Source organism: Equus quagga, unplaced genomic scaffold (genome assembly GCF_021613505.1).
Source record: "Equus quagga isolate Etosha38 unplaced genomic scaffold, UCLA_HA_Equagga_1.0 252_RagTag, whole genome shotgun sequence".
NCBI lineage: Eukaryota > Metazoa > Chordata > Mammalia > Perissodactyla > Equidae > Equus > Equus quagga.
The window spans coordinates 2277922-2296997 of NW_025799860.1; the positions used below are offsets into that span (position 1 = coordinate 2277922).

Below are 19076 nucleotides of genomic sequence, written 5' to 3' on the forward strand. Positions count from 1 at the left end.
TAAGAGAAAAGGTCAAAGTTCTCAACTTAATAAGGAAAGAAAAAAATTATATGCTGAGGTTGCTAAGATCTGCAATAACTTTTATTACAATATATTATCATCGTTCTACTTTTATTAGTTATTGTTATTAATCTCTTACTGTGCCTAAATTATAAATTAAACTTTATCATAGGTATGTGTGTATAGGAAAAACATAGTATAGATAGAGTTCAGTACTATCTGCAGTTTCAGGCATCTACTGGGGGGTCTGGGAACATATCCCCTGCAGATAAGGGGGGAATACTGTACAAAAATCAGCGATTTAAACACTTGCCCTGCAAGCTCAGTCTATTAGAAGAGACAATCTAATAAGTCATTACAAATCCACTTGATAAGTTTGGTTAAAAAAAGTGGGGGCTGAGGCTGGCCCCATGGCATAGTGGTTAAGTCCAGCACACTCCCCTTCAGCAGCACTGGTTTGTGGGTTCAGATCCCAGGCGTGGACCTACACCACTGATCAAGCCATGCTGTGGTGGCAACTCACATGCAAAATAGAGGAAGATTGGCAACAGATATTAGCTCAGAGCAAATCTTCCTTACCAAAAAAGAGCAGGGTATATTGAGGTTTATACAAGGTGCAATGGGAGCAACATCCTGTTAATACCTCACCATTTCTTAACCCATGGGGTTAACCCTATTCAAATCAAACAACTGAGCATTCCCTAAAATTCTCATGAAGTTTCTCCCTTCCAAGTCTGTGCTCATAATATTTCTTCTAATTAAAATAACCATTTACCAATCCTTCTCTCCTCCATTATGTATCTCACATGTTTCCATAACCTGTTCTTAAATACAGGTTTGTTTTTGAAACATACCCCAGAAGCTCTCTTCCATATGTTCTCCTGTGGCACTGTATATGTATCATTTTCATAACTTATTACTCTGTACCTTGTATTCTGCATGGTTCATCATACGCACAACCCCTACCTCTGCTGCTATCTGCCTTCCCCCTACACCCAGTCAAGGAGACACTGCTCCTTTTTAAAATTACCTGAGGTCAAGGACTTTGTCAACTTCATAATACCTTGTACACCATTGTACTTAGTAAATGTTTGTAGATTTGAATGTAATTAGATGTATTGATCTGAGAAAATGGTAGATCAACTTACACCTCTAGAATACTCTATTTAGTAATAGATTTAGAAAAAGAAACTTCCTTTTCATAAATTCAGACATATTCAACTTCAAGCTAAAATTCTGTCAAAACTTTGGCTTAAATAAAATTCCTCTCCGTTGGTTTAAGTGTGACTTCCAAAGGAAATGAGATTACAATAAAATTACAATCTGATAGCTGATACCTTTTTTTAAATGAGCTGGTGACTCACGTCCTATTAACCTTAGGTACATATCCTGGTTAATGCCTTATCCCAGTCTCAACACTGGCGTTAGGTCAGTTTGGCCGTGAACACTGAACTGTTCTTATCCTTCCTGATATTCTCGTTTTCTTCATCTTCATCTGGACTGAGGCATGTCTTAAGGACTGCTTGTGGAACTTGTGTTTCTGCCTACCTGGGAAAATTGATTTTCAAAACTCTGTTTTGAATTCTGCCGTTTCGGAACTGGTAATGTAGTCGCCAAAGATAAAAAATACTCTCCGAAAAAATATTTTACAGTATGCTTTTGTTCTCTCAAGCCTTTTAAAATTACCTCACTGAGGACCTTTTCAGAGAGAGCTAGCTCCTTGCTCACCCATTTTGTTTCACAGTAAACTCTCTCATTGCTGTCTTGCTTCACTGAGGCCAGTGTTCTGATGTTGGTTTCTAGATCACCCACATGCTCTCTTTTCTATACTTTTTCTGATATGTGGGTGGTGGTAAAAGAAGATACAGAACTGAGCAGATTTAACCTGTTTTGTTTTTTTTTTTTTAAAGATTGGCACCTGAGGGGCCGGCCCCGTGGCCAAGTGGTTGGGTTCTGGCGCTCTGCTGCACGGCCCAGGGTTCGGATCCTGGGCGCAGACATGGCACTGCTCGTCGGGTCACGTTGGGGCAGCGTCCCACATGCCACAACTGGAGGGACCCACAACTAGGATGTACAGCTGTGTGCGGGGGTGGGGGGCGGGGGGGCGGGGTTTGGGGAGATAAAGCAAGAAGAAAAAAAAAAGATTGGCAACAGTTGTTGGCTCAGGTGCCAGTCTTTAAAAAAAGAAAAAAAGAAAAAAAACATTGGCACCTGAGGTAACAACTGTGGCCAATCTTTTTTTTTTTTTTTCCTGCTTTATCTCCCCAAATCGCCCCTGGTACATAGTTGTATATCTTAGTTGCAGGTCCTTCTAGTTGTGGCATAACCTGTTTTTTTTTTTTTAAATCAATTTCTGCTACTGTCATAAATACTATGAAAAAATACAAAAATTTTGGGGAGCTTAGAAGAGACAGTATTTATGTTCAACTTGACTTTGAGGAAATGTCAAGATTTCCAAAGATGGAAAGGAGGGATGAGCATAGAAGGACAGTCCAGCAGGGAACAAGGTAAACACTTAGGAGTGTAGCTTAGAACAAAGCGTAGGTGAGGAGGTCAAAGTAGGGTGAGGACACTGCCCTCCAGGAAAAATAAAGTGCCGATAATTGGGAAGGGTGGACTGTAGGCAGGAGAAATTGGAGGTTGGGAGACTAAGTAAGAGACAACAGCAATAGGCCAAATAGAAAGTAGCAAGTTCTCAACTAGGGTCGTTGCCACCATACTAGAGAAGAGAGAATAATTTCCAAGAAAAATTTCAGAGCTGAAGTGAATGTGATCCTTGTCTGGAAAAGGGGCATAAACTTTCCCTGGAATGCACTCCTTCACACACATGTACACATACAGGGTCTTTTGATGTCTTTCCATGACTTCAGCTCACTGAGCAAAGATCTGTTATAGGATTTATGAAACTGTTAACTCTCTTTTCATGCCTTCTAGACTGAGCTCCTTCATGAGACACACTCAGCCTCATTTGACTTTATCTCTAGGATGGTATATGCTTGATAAATGATTATCGAATAAATGAATGGATGAAAAAAAAATCAATTTCTGCTTTAAGTTGGATTGTAATCCTTTTAATTATCTCTTGTATTTCCACGACTTCTGTTTGCCGTCTTTTGCACTGTCTTGCAAAAGTCCATTGCATTGTCTTTTCTCCTCTCTCTTTAAGCCTCCTTGCCATTTCTTTTTAAGATTTTATTTTTTTCCTTTTTCTCCCCAAAGCCCCCAGGTACATAGTTGTATATTCTTCGTTGTGGGTCCTACTAGTTGTGGCATGTGGGATGCTGCCTCAGCGTGATTTGATGAGCAGTGCCATGTCTGCGCCCAGGATTCGAACCGATGAAACACTGGGCCGCCTGCAGCGGAGCGTGTGAACTTAACCACTCGGCCACGGGGCCAGCCCCCTCCTTGCCATTTGCATAAATGAATTCCACTCCTAGCTTGCTGAAGATATTGCGGCCATTTATTATAGTATAGGGTCACTGATTTAGCCATGGATACTTTAAAAGTCTGTCTCAATAACCATTCTCTTTCTTCTACCAGTCTCAAGTGAAGAGATGTCTCTCTTCTTCAAACCTACTCCTCAACTTTCTTTAGAATGTGTTGATCCCTAACTATGTGCCTGGGTCTGTGATAGGTTTTCCAGGAGACACAGTAGTGAGTAAGATAGAATTTTTGCTTGCCCATGAGAAATTTACTGACCTGTGTTTGTGATCCCATTTCCTGCTGCTTGCATTATTTGTTCTCATCCTTGTAATTTGTTTATTTTTTCTTTGTACTCCTAGAATTAGAGAATTTTTAAATGAGAAGGAGAAAGATTGCTTTCCCTCAAGGAGATAAGAGGAGGGAGCCTCTTTTGAAGTATACCTTTTCTTTCTTTCCATTTGAGAAGATTTCCGAAAGGAGTATGTTATGTCTCTAAGATGTGTGGTGGCAGGAAAGAAAGGCTGAAGATCTCAGCTGTGGTAAGGATTCCTATGTCTGTTTTATTAATCCCAACCTTTCAACAAGTTTAAATCCAGTAATTCCTTATTTCATATATATATATATATATATATATATATATATATATGAAATTATATGTAATTTCACTCTCTAATTATCTGTATACCAATACACCATCTAATTGGAATGTGGTACTAATACATAGTTAATAAGTGCTCTCTTGTTTACTTTATGAGTTTGTGTGTTTGCACAACCCTAAACCTAGGGCAAAAAAAGTCTTGATACTGTGGGTGATTGGAAGGTTTTGTTTTTAATTGTGGTAAAATACACATAATATAAAATTTACTGTCTTAACCATTTTTACGTGTACAGTCAGTAGTGTTAAGTACATTTACACTGTTGTGCAACTAATCTCCAGAACTCTCTTCATCTTGCAAAGCTGAAACTCTATCCCTGTTAAACAACAGCTCCCCATACCCTTCTTCCCCAGCTCTTGGCAACCAGCATTCTACTTTCTGTCTCTGAATTTGACTGCTCTCAGTACTTCAAGTGGAATCATACAATATTTGTCTTTTTGTGACTGGCTTATTTCACTTAGCATAATGTCCTCAAGATTTGTCCTGTTGTAGCATATGTCAGAATTTCCTTGCTTTTTAAGACTGAATACTACTCCATTGTCATATCATGTCCATGTCATAGACATTTGGGTTGTTTCCACCTCTGGGCTATTGTGAATAATGCTGCTGTGAATGTGGGTGTATACATAGACCTCTTTGAGACCCCACTTTCAGTTCTTTGGGATATATACCCAGAAGTGGAACTGCTGGGTCATATAGTAATTCTGTTTTTTAAGTTTTTGAGGAATCACCCTACTGTTTTCCATGGTGCCTGTACAGTTTTACATTCCCACCAACAATGCACAGGGGTTCCAGTTTCTCCACGTTCTCACCAACACTTGTTATTTTCTGTTCTTTTGATAATAAATATCCTAATAGGTGTGAGGTGGTATCTCTTTGTAGTTTTTATTTGCATTCCCCCAGTGATTTGTGATAGCGTCTTTGGCCATTTGCCTATCTTCTTTGGAGAAATTTCTGTTCAAGTCCTTGTCTATTTTTTATGGGGTGGTTTGTTTTTTTGTTGTTTAGTTGTAGGTGTTTTTTGGTTTTATCATAGCTTTGTTAGGCTTCAGTTTTAAGCAAAACTTTTTTAAAAGTCAGACTTCATTAGTATTTAATGACACACAAAATTTATTAAGATGTGCTATACATATAACTAGAAACCTAAATATTGGATACTTCGTAAAGTTATAATATAATTAGGAGTATTGGTATCTTTTTCCTTGGCGACAATTGAAGCTGTTTATAACATTTATAATTAGGTACTGTATAGCCCCAAACTGTTTTCAGAGAACTAAGTTAAACATGCAAAAATGCTCATTCTCTGGAGTTTTCAGGAGATTAACTTTAGTTTTCAGTCAATTCTTAATAAACCAATCTAAGATTTTTCAGTCTAAATTAGAATTCTGTCTTAATAGATGAAGTTGTTTTTAAGAAGCTTTATAAACTTCTTATAAGTTGAATTTCCCAAATTTAAAACTCAGTTTTATTAGGGTTAAAAGTATCAAGCGTCTAAGGAATGGTGATACCAGAATCCCGATGCCTTGTCAGTTGGCTGTTTTAAAGATAGTTTAGTCTACACATCTGGGATAAGTTCATTATTTCTTTAAAAACTTTTTTATTTGTGTTTCTAGTCTTTAAAACTTTACCAATGTCATATAAAAAGCTTTTGTATTCGAAAAAGAATATTAACATTCACTAAGGTACGATGAAAAGTAAGACAGTCGATGAAAAAATGAAAGCTGATGAACTGCCAGAAGCTTCTGAAATAGAGGGACCTTTTTTGAGACTGGTATCTCTTTAAGAGAACTTCTGCTTATACCAGCTTCCTTTGATTCCACAGACAGGGAACAGTTTATGAGCTCGGGTATTGTGAGCACAGTAAAGATCCCAGGTTTCTGTTACTGCTGGGAAATGTTCATAGCAGTGCCAGTAGGCATCATAGCTCACAGAAAACGGGTTTGAAATAGCAAGATCTAGTTTTAAAGGAGAATCTAGACAGAGCTATATCCTTTCCTCCAACATCAGCTTTTTTAAACCATAAATTTTAAAAATATTTTTATAGGTTGAATTGTGCCTCCCCCTCCCCCCAGACTCTCATGTTGAAGTCTTAACCCTTAGTACCTCAGATCATGACCTCATTTGAAAATAGGGTCATTGTCGATATAATTAGTTAAGGTGAGGTCATACTGGAGTAGGGTGAGCACCTAATCCAGTATAACTGGTATCCTTATAAAAAGCGGAGATTTGGAGACAGATAGTTATATAGGGAAAGTGCTTTGTAAACATGAAGACGGCCATCTACAAGCCAAGGAGAGAGGCCTGGAACAGATCCCTCATAAGGAACCAACCTTGCCAACACCTTGATTTTGGACTTCTGGCCTCCAGAGCAGTGAGACAATTTCTGTTGTTTAAGCTACCCAATTGTAGTATTTTGTTACAGCAGCCCTTGCAAATTAGTACATACATGAAGTAGTCCATGTCCATCCTGTCTAGCAGATGGATATACATCCTTCTTTGTGCTCGTGAAAAAATCCTACTATCACATTCAGGAGTCAATTTAAAAAGCTAATAGACATTATCAGCTATGAAGAAAATGCAAATGAAAACCACAGTGAGATACCACTTCAAAATCACTATGGTGTCTATAATCATAAAGTCAGATAATATCAAGTGTTGTTGAGGATATGGAAAAATTGAAGTCTTCATATACCACCCATGGTAACATAAAATGGCATAGCTGCTTTGGAAAAACTCTGGCAGTTCCTCAAATGGTTAAACATTTAAACCATTAAACCATATGACCCAGGAATTCCAATCTTAGGATGTGACCAAAAGAAAACAAAATGTAAGTCCACACAAAACTTGTACATGAATGTTTATAATAGCATTATTCATAATAAGTTAAAAGGTAGAAACAACCAAAATGTCTATCAGTTGGTGAGTGGATAAACAAAACTTGTTATATCCACACAGTGGGGTATTATAAGACAACCAAAAGCAATGAAGTACTGATTCATGCTACAACATGGATGTACCTTGAAAACACGCTAAGTAAAAGAAGACAGTCATGAAAGACCACATATTATATGGTCCTTGTATTTGAAATGTCCACAGTAGGCAAATCTATAGAGACACAAAGTAAATTAGTGGTTTCCTAGGGCTAGGGGAATGGGGGAGATTTGGGGGATGATGGCTAAGGGGAGTGGGTTTTTTGGGGTAATGAAAATATTCTACAATTGTGGTGAGAGTTGTACTATTCTGTGGATATACTAAAAGCCATTGAATTAGACACTTGAAATGGATGAATTGTATGGTATGGGAATTATATCTCAGTAAAGCAGTTTTTTTAAAAGCAGAACACACATGATTTAAAACACCACAGTAATTACTGGTCAGGAGGAACAGTTGATTGAGTGATGGTTTATTACACATGCTATATTTCAAGTTCTTTGTTAAATACTAGGTGTGAAAAGGTGATTAAGAGACTTAGATTCTTAGTTGTAGAGACAGAATCATTAACAAGTAATTTTAATAAAACAAAAATCAAAATTGTCACTTTGGAGCAGCACTTAGAATTCAGATGGGAAAAAAAAAAAATTGTTCTGCTTAGGTCCTCTGGATCTTACAATTTTAACAGTTACCTGTATACCTAGACCATATTGCTATAGCCTCCTTTAGAAATATATTTTACGCTTGTAGGAAAGGTGCTACTGCCTAAAGATTGAGGAGCATAAGACACAGACTAAAACCTAGGCTCATACAGCTTTTTTTTTTCATTCTTAATGACTTTTAAACCTCACTTGGCTCTATTTCAGAGGCCAAGAACTGGGAGTCTAGGACAAGTGCCTTTTTGTCCCGTTTGTGTGACAGTGGTAATTAGCAATATCATTATCTTAAGGTAGTTTTTTTTTTGTTTTTGGTTTACTTCTGGTTTTTTGGTTTTGTTCTTTTTGCTTTTGCTTTCCTAACTTGGAAGTATGCACTCTATATTATTTCTTGTAGTGATTACCCTTTTTTATCCTAAGTATTTCATTAGTGTCTTATTCTCCTTCCTAAATAATGCCAAGGATCTTTGAACTCTATCTCTGGTGTTAGTCTTCTCCTGCTCTTTTAATTGTAAGTGATAGAAATCCAAAGCATACTAGTTCAACAAAAGGGGAATTTCCTAACTCCTGTGAATGCTAGATCCAGAAGTTGAGGAGCGGTTAGGTCCAGGCCTCAAGTGGTATAATCTGTTATTTCCTCTCTGCAGGTATTCTGTAGACAGCTTCATCCATGTTGCCAGGAAATCCTGGTTGCTATAGATCCTTAGGTCTCTTGATCCCAGTAGGAATGAGCTAGTGGTGAGGAGAATCTTTTGGCACATTCTGAATGACCCAGCTTAAGTCACAAGTTCAATGCTGAACTGTTGCCAGGGACTGGAGTATAGTAGAAGCATAGCTCATTTTCTCACCCCTGGAGCTGAAAGTAGAAGTTGTCAAGTGGAGGGCAAGGCCTCTGACGAGTGATACTACTACTAGAAGTAGAGGAACGGGGCATTAAATAGATGAAGTAACAGAAGCCAATAGGCATAGTCACTATTCATTGAACAAAATACATGGACCCATATACAAAGGAATGTAACAGTCCAAAATAAATTTTGACACCAGATCTTAGAAAATGTCTTTAAATTGAGGCATGGAGTCCACATTGCTAGAGAGGTACAAATTTTAAGAGATCCAGTGTGGTAGATGTAGTTAAATGATAAAGGGGGAAAACTAACAATAAAACACTGGAAATAAATATTGAATTATAAATTAATTGGTTCAAGTGTAATGCCAGTTCTCTAAGCACACATCAGTTTTCATATACAAATAAGGTGTATTATATATATTATATAGTAGCTAAGATTGCTGACATAGCCCTCCTGTCCAATAGAACTTTGTACGGTGATGGAAAGAAATGTTCCATATCCGCACTGTCCAGCATGGTAGCCACTAGCCACATGGGGCTACTGAGCACTAACATGTACCTAATGTAACTGAAGAACTGAATTTCTAATTTTTTTAAATATTAATTAAATTTAAGTAGCTACATGAGTGTAGTAGCTACTTTATTAGCACGGCTCTCTAGACTTGGAATATCTTGAACGATATCCTGCCTCCTTTATTTGATAACTTTAAAGCATTAGGCAGCTTACAAAACCTTCCTTGCCTTCATTTCCCCATTTGTAAAATGGGGATAATTTTACACCTATTTCGATGGGTTATTTTGAGAATTAAATGACTTAATTCATGTAAATGTGTTTGCTACTGTCAGTTTGGGCTTCTATAACAAAATACTGTAGACTGGGTGGCTTATAAACAGCAGAAATTTATTGCTCACAGTTCTGGAGGCTGAAAGTCCTAGATCAGGGAGCCAGCATGGTTGGGTTCTGGTGAAGGCTCTCTTCTGGGTTGCAGACTGCCGACTTCTTGTGTCCTCACATAGTAGAAGGATCTAGGGAGCTCTGTGGATTTTCTTTTATAAGAGCACTAATCCCATTCATGAGGGCTCCGTGAACTGTGACCTCATGACCTAAGCACCTCCCAAAGAACCTGCCTTCTAACACCATGACATTGGGCATTAGGATTTCAACATAGGAATTTTAGGGGGACCGAACAATCAGACCATAGCACCTGTCATGAAGCACTCAAGTGTTAGTCATCTTTATTGTCGTTATTTCACCACCATGGAATTGGAGCTAAAGAAATGAGGAGCCAGTAATCCAACAATTAAAATGTTTATTGAAGGTCTTAGAGCTGTAGCACTTGGGCCATTTATTGATAATGTGTACATTATTATTGACTGAGTACAGAAAGTAGTGTTAAAATGTAGCTTGGGGAGATTTAGAGAAGATCATTTCAGTACTAAGTATTGTCAGCTCTTAAAATTGGTTGCCAAGGGGGATGGGGAAATTTTTTTTTTTTAATCAAACCAAGGTCTCTGAATATACTTCATGGTGGCTGTGTCAGTTTTTTCCATTGTTAGGGTGGCTAAATGTATTTTCAAACCTTTAAAATGATTCTCATGTTTTTAAAAATACTTTTAGATATTTTTGTCAATAATACCTCTGACTTTACTAATTGACATCTTTAGCACAACTTTTCTTTAAGGATTGCTTTCTCTGAAAGTCAAAATACAATGAAACAGGACTTAGAGGTTACTACTTTTTAATCTACTTTTATTTTTAAATTGTTTGTTTAAACCTTAAAACTAACATCCCTTTATCACTGGTGTTCATGATTTCACAAAATTGTCATTTCTTAATATCAGTTTGATATTTGTCCCCCGAAATGTTCAACATGTTAGAATAATCACTGGGTTCATCTTGCTTTTCTTCTGATTTCTTTGACTTTTGTAAATTTTCCATCAATCCTTGACTAAAAATAGATTTGTTACCTTAACTGCTGTATTATCAGTCGTTAGACATTTAGTGCTGGGCCCCTCAGCCTTTGCATTTCCCCACCTCCCAAACTACAGTCTGCCTATCTACTATATGTGGTTTAATATTTTAGACAATTGTTTAGTAGTTGGTTGTCTCTTATGACTAGTTGGTTAAAAGATCTATCCCTAGGGATGTTTGAAGTATGCCCTGACAGAGCCCTTTATCTTTTTGAAATGTGAAACCAACTTTAGCTTTCTCATAGTAATAGTGGTGAGCTTTGTTTAGAAATTGAGTTATATGTTTTAGTTCATCCTCTTATTTAATTTCTTATATCTCCTTCATTTTAGATATTGACAATTAATTATTAATGTCATTTTATGAAAAGGCTATCCCAGTTTTTGTGATTTGCTTGGGAGATGTAGACTCTTAAAATTGTTTTTCAGTCTTCCTAATCTAATAACATTCTAGTACGATTAATTTCCTTTTTTGTTTCCTGTCTTTTAATCTTTGATGTGAGTTTTTAAATATTTTTCGTCATATTTATGTAGTTTTCTATTCTGCCTGACAGATTGGTGTAGGGTATATTGACTTTTTTTTTTAAACTTACTTTGAACTATGAACTAATTTTTTGAAGCTTGATACGTTTGTGTAAATGGAAGTCTTTTTACCAAGTAATGAAACATTCACTTGCTAAATTAAAGGAAAAAGAGATACTCTAATCTGTGTCTTTTGGTATGCCCAGTAGATATGGCTGAACAATCTATAAAATATTTCACTAGCATCATATGTAATTCAGCTTGCAGCTGTTCCATAACTTACTAAATCAATGCAGTGAGAAATGTTGAGATTTTGAAGTGACCGAATTACCAAGTTTTCCCTGCAGTGATGGCGTAGAACTTACTGTATTTTTATTACAAAGTCAGTACATGTACATGTTTTTCTGCAATATATAGCAATTCTTCTGTTCCAAATCATTTAATGTTTAAAATTTGAAGTTTTTGTGATTCATTAGTAACACTGTGGCCATACTGAAAATTGAAGGCTATGTAAACTAAAGAATTTAATCTAAACATGCTGCAGATGATACTTAGATTCCTTTGTCCTAGTTCTAACTCAGACATAAAGCATTTTTACTTTACCACCAGCTGTGATATTTTAATACATTTCTTTCTAAATCAATTTTAAAACCATTTCATTAAGATTTAACTAAAAATGAAAATTATGGTTGAAATATTTAGAATCACAGAATCTTTGAGTTAGAATAAAGTATGCCAGTTGTGGTGGAGACTTGCAGTGCTTTCCCGTACCAGTACTCTTCTCCTTCCTTGGGCATCCGGAACACTCCACTTCCCAGCCCCACTGCAGTTAGCTAGTGCCACGTGACTCATTCTGGAGTGTCAGCAAAAGAGATTATCATGGAGGCTAGGTGTTGAGATGGTAGGGCTACTTAGACGAAGAAGCAGGGAGCCACAAGATGGAACCAGCCTGAATCTCTTGAGTCACTACATGGAAGGCAGATGGTAAAAATTTAGGCTTTGCAGGTCACATACCATGTATGTCACATATTCTGTTTGTTGTTGTTGTTTTATATTGTTTACACAAATCTTTAAAAATGAAAAAACCATTCGTAGCTCAAGATACCTATGAACCCGCCGTGGCCCAAGTTGACTAACATCCTTACTAGAGTCACCTGACTGGTATCAGATGTGTGGTGCAAGCAAGACAAAAGTCTTTGTATTAACCCAGTGAGTTGTAGGTGTTAATTATCACAGCATAACTTGACTAATACATAGGTGATCTCGTCTGATTTCCTGGCCCCACCAGATTCCTGAAGAATGCTTATATCAGAAATCTCCATACCACACACTCTGTGAAATGGCCTATTCCATTGTTGGACGACTCTGTCTTTAAGAAACTTTTCTCTGCTTAATGAGCTAAAGCCTTCATTCCATTTTATCTCTTGGCTCCACTTCTCCCTCTGGGTAAAGTTTACACTTCATGGCAGCTTTTTATCGTCCTAAGATAGTTTTCAGGTCTTCCCTGGTCTGTTTATTTAGGAGAAAACTGAATAAACTTCAGATGACTTTTTAAAAAATTAGACTCAAAAGTTACATAAACTAGAGTATGATTAACTGCATTTAAGTTTAGAAAAGTCAGTTGCACAAGTGGTAAGACGATTTAACTCAGTTCATGAGAAAAAGACTGTCAACTTAGTTATAAATGATAAAATGGCAACTAAAAAATTGATGCAGTTGAAGACTTGCCTTTTTTGTTTAGTGCAGATATCTTTATACTGTGCTGTGAACCAGTCCAAACCACATCTGTTTAATTAAAGGCAACCAAGTTTTAAAGGAAAAATTGACAAAGTTAGTCTAGAGGAATGGTCACCAGGATGGCTGGACTAAAAGTCTAGAAACCATATCACAGAGGGAATGATTAAAGGAATTGGGGACATTTAGTTTTAAAAAGAAACAGGCCATTGGACATCATATGGTGATACTCAAATGGTTATAGTGAAATCCATCTTTTATTAGTTTGCTGTCTACATCCTCAACAGAGGATGACTAATGGCTGTTTGTAGGAATAAGACATATGGGCATCCAGACTTTGGAAGAGACTGAGATCTCAGATTTTCAAGGTTTGTGAGCTTTAAGCACTTACTCCAAAAGGTGAATGTTAGCTTTTACATTTGACCTTTCTAGCCAGCATTTTCCAGTGTGTTTGAACGTCATCCCCAAAGCTTCCATAGAATATTTCGCCAATAACTTTTTTGAAACCATTAAGCATATGATCTCTAGTATATTAACAATAGAGTAACCCTATTAAAAGAAAATGCCAAGTTGAGCCAGCCCCAGTGGCCTAGTGATTAAAGTTCGGCATGCTTCATTTCAGCAGCCTGGGGTTCGGTTCCCAGGTGCGGAACCACACCACTCGTCTGTCGGTAGCCATGCTGTGGCAGCAGCTCACATGGAAGAACTAGAAGGACTTACAACTAGAATATACAACTATGTACTGGGGCTTTGGGGACGGAAAAAAAAAATGAAGTTTTGTGTTACATGATTTACTCTGTTGGAGCTAGTTCTTAGTAATTAGTGATCGTGTTTTGGTTTTTTTAGTTGCTTTTCTTCTAATAATCCAATGTGTAGTGCTGGGATTGACATCAAATTCACCAGTCTTCACAGCGTTTGTTTAAAATTGGGGGATCATTTACCAATATCTAGACTTTTGAAAAATTTTATCTCCTTAGTTTTCTAAAACTTTCCATTTCAGATTTATTTATACCTTCAGGTTTATGAAGACCTGAACAGTTGAACTAATTTTAAGTGGCTAGGTGCCTTTAGCTTTTCAGCCCTGCCTTCGTCCTGTACTTTTAGCAGGTATCTTTTTTAAAGCCAGATATGTCTGGCTGGGACAAGTTCAGCTTTAGGAAGGGTAAACTTTCTTTTTCAACTTCAGTAAGTGTTCATTTCATTTAATTTTTGGTGAAAATAAATGAGCTATTCCTTCCTTTTACTTCCTACCTTTACTGTTTGCTGGTAGGTTGATAACTAGGGTGACCACATGTACCAGTTTATGCCTGCTGCCCAGCAAAACTAATATGCCTGCTTTCACTTTGCCTAGTTTGGACAAAATAATTATATGGTCATCCTCTCCGTCACTCATTTTTGTCAGTGATTGGCAGAAATGTCTTGTCAAGTGTTTTGTTTTGTTAGGCTGATAGCAACCTGATTCCTTCACTTATCCCTCACAGCAGCAGGTGTTCTACAGGATGGTCCTTGGGCACCCTGAAATCCTCAGCATGGGGAATAATTCATGAACGTGTATGTCATCCTTGTGCAGGGGCCATATAATCTAATTTTTGGTTATGCATTGCCAAAGCAAATATAAGATTTACCTTTTAATTTAAAGAAAGAAAAATTCTGTTTTGAAGGGTTTGGTACATTTTCTCATTTGCTGGGAATGAGAGCTGTGTGCCTATCTTATTTCACTTTTGCCCTTGCTGTTATGACACTCAGACCCAAAGGTGATCCTCAGTCAAGTATCTGTATTAGCTGTTTTACTGGTTAGCATGTGTCTTCCTTTGGGTGAGAGTGATTTTATTGTATAATCTTTGGCTCTTTTTAGCTAGCTAAAATCTTTGGCAAGGTATTTGATATAAAATCATAACAGGTACCTTTCTGGCACTCAATAAACGTTAACCATTACTAGTTTTGAAATAAATTGAGGCTGAGTGGGGAAAGTATCCAAAGCCCAGTGGAATGCTTTTATAACCCTGGTGTAGAGAAAAAAGACCAATCCTAAAAATAAGGTAGCTACACAATACCAGCCTCAAAGTAATTTTTAGTGCTTACAGTTTGGCACTTTATCATGTGTTATCTTGTATATTTGTATCTCCACCTAGGCAGTAGAGTGGAGTTAGTTATGAGCATTTGCTTACTCACTATGTGTAAAGTATTGTGCTTCAAAATAAGAGAGAGCAGAGTAAGATAGGTCTGAAAGAGTCACATTTCCCACAAGATTTTTGTGATTTTTTATAAGTAAACGCATAATATATGGTCATAGAAAACAAGAAAATATAAACAAACAAAAATATGAAAACTAGCCACTAATAAGTTACTATCACCCAGGGAAAACCAATATTAACATTTGGTATGTATTCTTCCAGACTTTTAAAAATATGTTTTCCACATTCTCTGGCAAATACTTATCACTAAATGAATAAGTCATTCTGTTTTTTTTTACCTTAGCAAAAAATCAGATCATATCGTACATAGTGTTTTGTGGTCTGGTTTGTTTTTTCTGTGACCTAAAATGTCAGCATCATCTTGGCTGCCAATAAATGAATTTGTGCAACTTACCGAGTTTCTTTCCATTTACTCACCCAGTCCTATAGTGTTTACAGTTTTCCAGTCTTTTAAACAGTGCTCTGATACACGCAGTAATTTTTTTCTTTAGGATAAAATTTCTCTACATGGTCTTCTTGGATCAAAGGATATGTTCAGTATAAGGGTTTTGATAGATACTGCTAAATTGACCTCCAAACATTTTGGTCTATTTTTCAGTCCCACCAATAGTGTATCAGAAAACCCATTTTTCTGAGCCCTCCATGCACTTGGCAGAGTTCTCTTCTGTCCTTGTCAGTGGAAAAAATGCTGTATTTATTGCCTTTCTTTACTCAAAAATCTTTAATTCTTTTCTTTGAAATACCTGTTTATTTCTTTGGTTATTTTTCACAGATCTGTTCATCTTTTTCTCCATTTGCAAAATAAAAAATATCCTTTAGTAGTAATGTTTCCATTACTAGAAATTACTGCACAGAGCTGACTGAAGAGTCTTTGCAGTTTCACCTATAAGACTGAATTAAATTATTGCCTTGTGCAGTAAAAAGATACGTAAGTAAAAAGAATGCTAGATTTCTTTCTCCCTTTTTTTTTGTAAACTTGGCCGTTGCTTTGAAATACTGATCTTGGATATGTGTGAAACTCTTGATGTTGTTGTACATGTTCCTTTAAGAAAGGGGATGAGGTAGGGGTAACAGTGTTACTGCCAAGAGACCTCACAAGATATTTATGTTAGTGAGTTTACACAACTCTAGTGTTTGGGGCCTCAGCTTTGAAAACCCAGAAATTTTGTTTTTGTACACTCACATAAAGTAAAGCAAGTACTCAGGTCATATATGTTAATGAAGTTTACAGAGACTGAATAAATCTGGATGTCGAATTGTTATTTACTGTGGGAGTTCTGCTTCTGTCAGCATTACCAGTGCATGTTCTTCAGGTTAATCTGCACGGGCCAGCCGAATTATAATTAGAAGGCTGTTTGGTGAGCAGAGGTTCAGATTAAAGTGAGTTGGTTGGTTGGATGGTCTGATAGGAGTATACCTGTCCTAGGGAAAGAAACAGTCGAATCTGTAGGGCTGGGCAAGATGGTTTCTCCCTTGCTGGGATTGGCACTACTGGCTCTATTGCTTATCTTCAAGGTCAGGTTCTCAACTTTTTCCATTGTGAAATAATTTTTTAATTTCAAAAGGGTCAGTATTTGTGTTGGGATATAGATGGATGTATGAATCCGTTGCTGTAACTCAACAGTATCCTAGCAGTCTGCAGCCCATAGTCTGGTAATCCCTGCTACAGCCTAACCATCCTGCTTCTCTTTATAGACTTGGTCCAGTTAGCACCCAATGTAGTTAATTAATACTCACTCCTTGAGATTATATACCAGGTCCTTTGGGTGCTGTTAAACTCTGGAGTCATATTTAGAGACCGTAACACACCGTGGTTACGGTGTGTGTGGTTATGCACACACACACATAAGCGTTACTTTTCACCCCCAAAGTGTAATCTTTTTACTGCTGCAGAGGAGGGGGCCAGGGGCTCACTGCCTGCCTCAAGTACTGCTGCCAAGAATGGTAAAGCCAAAACACACTGGCAGAGCGGACTGTCCCAGATTATATCAAGATGCAACTATTATATCTTCCCTCTCAAAAAATAAACTTAGCTCTTTTTATTTTTAATTAAATGTCTAAACTGGCATGGTATTCCTAACAGCTCCTTCTCATTGAAGGTCTAAACTATGCCCAAGATTCATCTACTGTTCTCATTTCAGAGTTTATTTCTGGATGTATTTTTTCTGTTGTTGTTTTTTTTCCTCTTTGAAATGGAGTTCAGTGTTGATGTGTTTAACAATACTTTTTAAATTTATTCTTTCATTAAAAGACACGCTATTCAAAGGGAATATTGGTGACCTGCTAGAAGAGGGGGATAAGGAGTTATCACTTGGCTGCTAAGGGAACAGTTTCCATATAGGGAATCAGCTCAAGTAGATAAGAGGTCTAAACGTTCAGTCCTGGGACTCCTCTGCCCTGAAAGCCAGAGAACATACAAGGAGACACTAAAGGAAAGACTTCCCGCTCCTCTACCCTACCCCAGGGAATCCTGATCTTAACAAACCTCACCTCTATACACCCAATTGCTCAAGCCAGAAACTTAGGCATCTTATTTTCTCTAGCTCCTTTAATCTACTCCCTCACCAAGTCCTGTAGATTTTGCCATAGATGCCTTTTTTTAAAATTTCCACTAACTTAATATGCTATGAACCAGACTTGCCCTACTCTGTACCACAGAAAGGAACAAATAAGAAAAGATGGTAATGTTTGCCAGTTAAGCCAATTAAGAATGTGGGAGATAAAATTACACAATCAGGAGTAATAGTTGATATAGCAAAATGATTAAGCACATAGACTCTGGAATAGACTACTCACTTCAATCCTTGCTTTGCTACTCACTAGTTATGTGACCTTGGAGAAGTTACTTAACCTAACTGTGTCTCAGTTTTCTCAAAACTAAAGGATACTTGTACTACTTGCCTCATAGGGTATGCTTAGAACATACCTGTCACATACCTTTGTGTTAGCTCTTGGTCCTTTTGTTGTTTTTGTTCAAAAATTAGAAGATTCTGGGGGCTGGCCCAGTGACACAGTAGTTAAGTGCACACGTTCCTCTTCGGCGGCCTGGGGTTCGCCAGTTTGGATCCTGGGTGTGGACATGGCACCGCTTGGCAAGCCATGCTGCGGCAGGCATCCCACATCTAAAGTAGAGGAAGATGGGCACGGATGTGAGCTCAGGGCCAGTCTTCCTCAGCAAAATGAGGAGGATTGGCATCAGATGTTAGCTCAGGGCTAATCTTCCTCAAAAAAGAAAAAGAAAAAAATTAGAAGACTCTGTTCCTCAGCTGATAAATTTGAATCTAACTGTTGATTATCAACACCTCTTTTATTTGAATAGGGTGTTCGAGATGAGTCATTTTAAGATTCAAGCAACTGAATTATCCTTATTCTCTGTCACTTACTCTTGTGTTCCCGTAATTGATTCTGGATTAATTCTCTGACTTGGTTATTTACTGGACAAGTTAAGTGATCTGGGTGTTGAATGTCAGGTACTATTGTAAAGCATTTTCTAAAGTGTTATTTTGCACATATGATGATGTCTCTATAATTTAGGAATGCATAAGTAAATACTGCCTTGGCCCATACACTTGGCAAAAGAATTATCTTCTATTTGTTTGTGGTTAGTGATTAGATGGTTGCATCATAAGTGGTTACCTTCAATCTCTCAGAAATCTGTTTCGTAGAACTTAATTATCAGCTAAGAAGGGAAGATTGGTTCATATACCCAAATGGACAGAAAACATAATACAAACAAAAACTTTATTGATTACATAGTGCGTCCCACACCATAGTGCAAAAATAACAATCAGTTTCCCTTTACAGCTATCTGGTTCTCCCAAAACTGTAGAAATGAGAAGAAAGAAATTAAGTAGTTTCAGACATTTTTGTAGAGATACGTATAGTAAGGCTTCTCACCAGTATTACCAGAGGCCTTTTTGCTCTTGCATGACATCAGATATACGTTTTCATTATTCTAGGTCCTTTGGTCTTTGATTGGGCTTGCTGTCTCATTTTCCAAACTGTTTTTAATATGTATGTCCTTTGTGGCCAAACGACTCATTTAGGCAATGACTTTATCCAAAACTGCCTTTATACCCCTCAGAAAAGTCAATATACACCTTATTAGCATTCTTTGACACTTCTTTTGAACCCAAAGATGACT

The 19076-nt window shown here is 37.3% G+C and overlaps 1 protein-coding gene across 2 annotated transcripts in view; it reads left to right on the forward strand.

Moving 5' to 3' along the window:
- Window positions 1-19076, forward strand: part of LOC124233824 (R3H domain-containing protein 1-like) — a 181140-nt gene that overhangs the window by 19257 nt on the left and 142807 nt on the right. The window contains exon 1 of one of the 2 annotated variants that reach the window (XM_046651059.1): window positions 3812-3962. The exons of the other annotated variant lie outside the window; for it this stretch is intronic. The gene's annotated coding sequence lies outside the window, so the exon portion shown is untranslated. Of the gene's footprint in view, window positions 1-3811; window positions 3963-19076 lie in introns of those variants that run through there. 2 annotated transcript variants of the gene reach the window in all.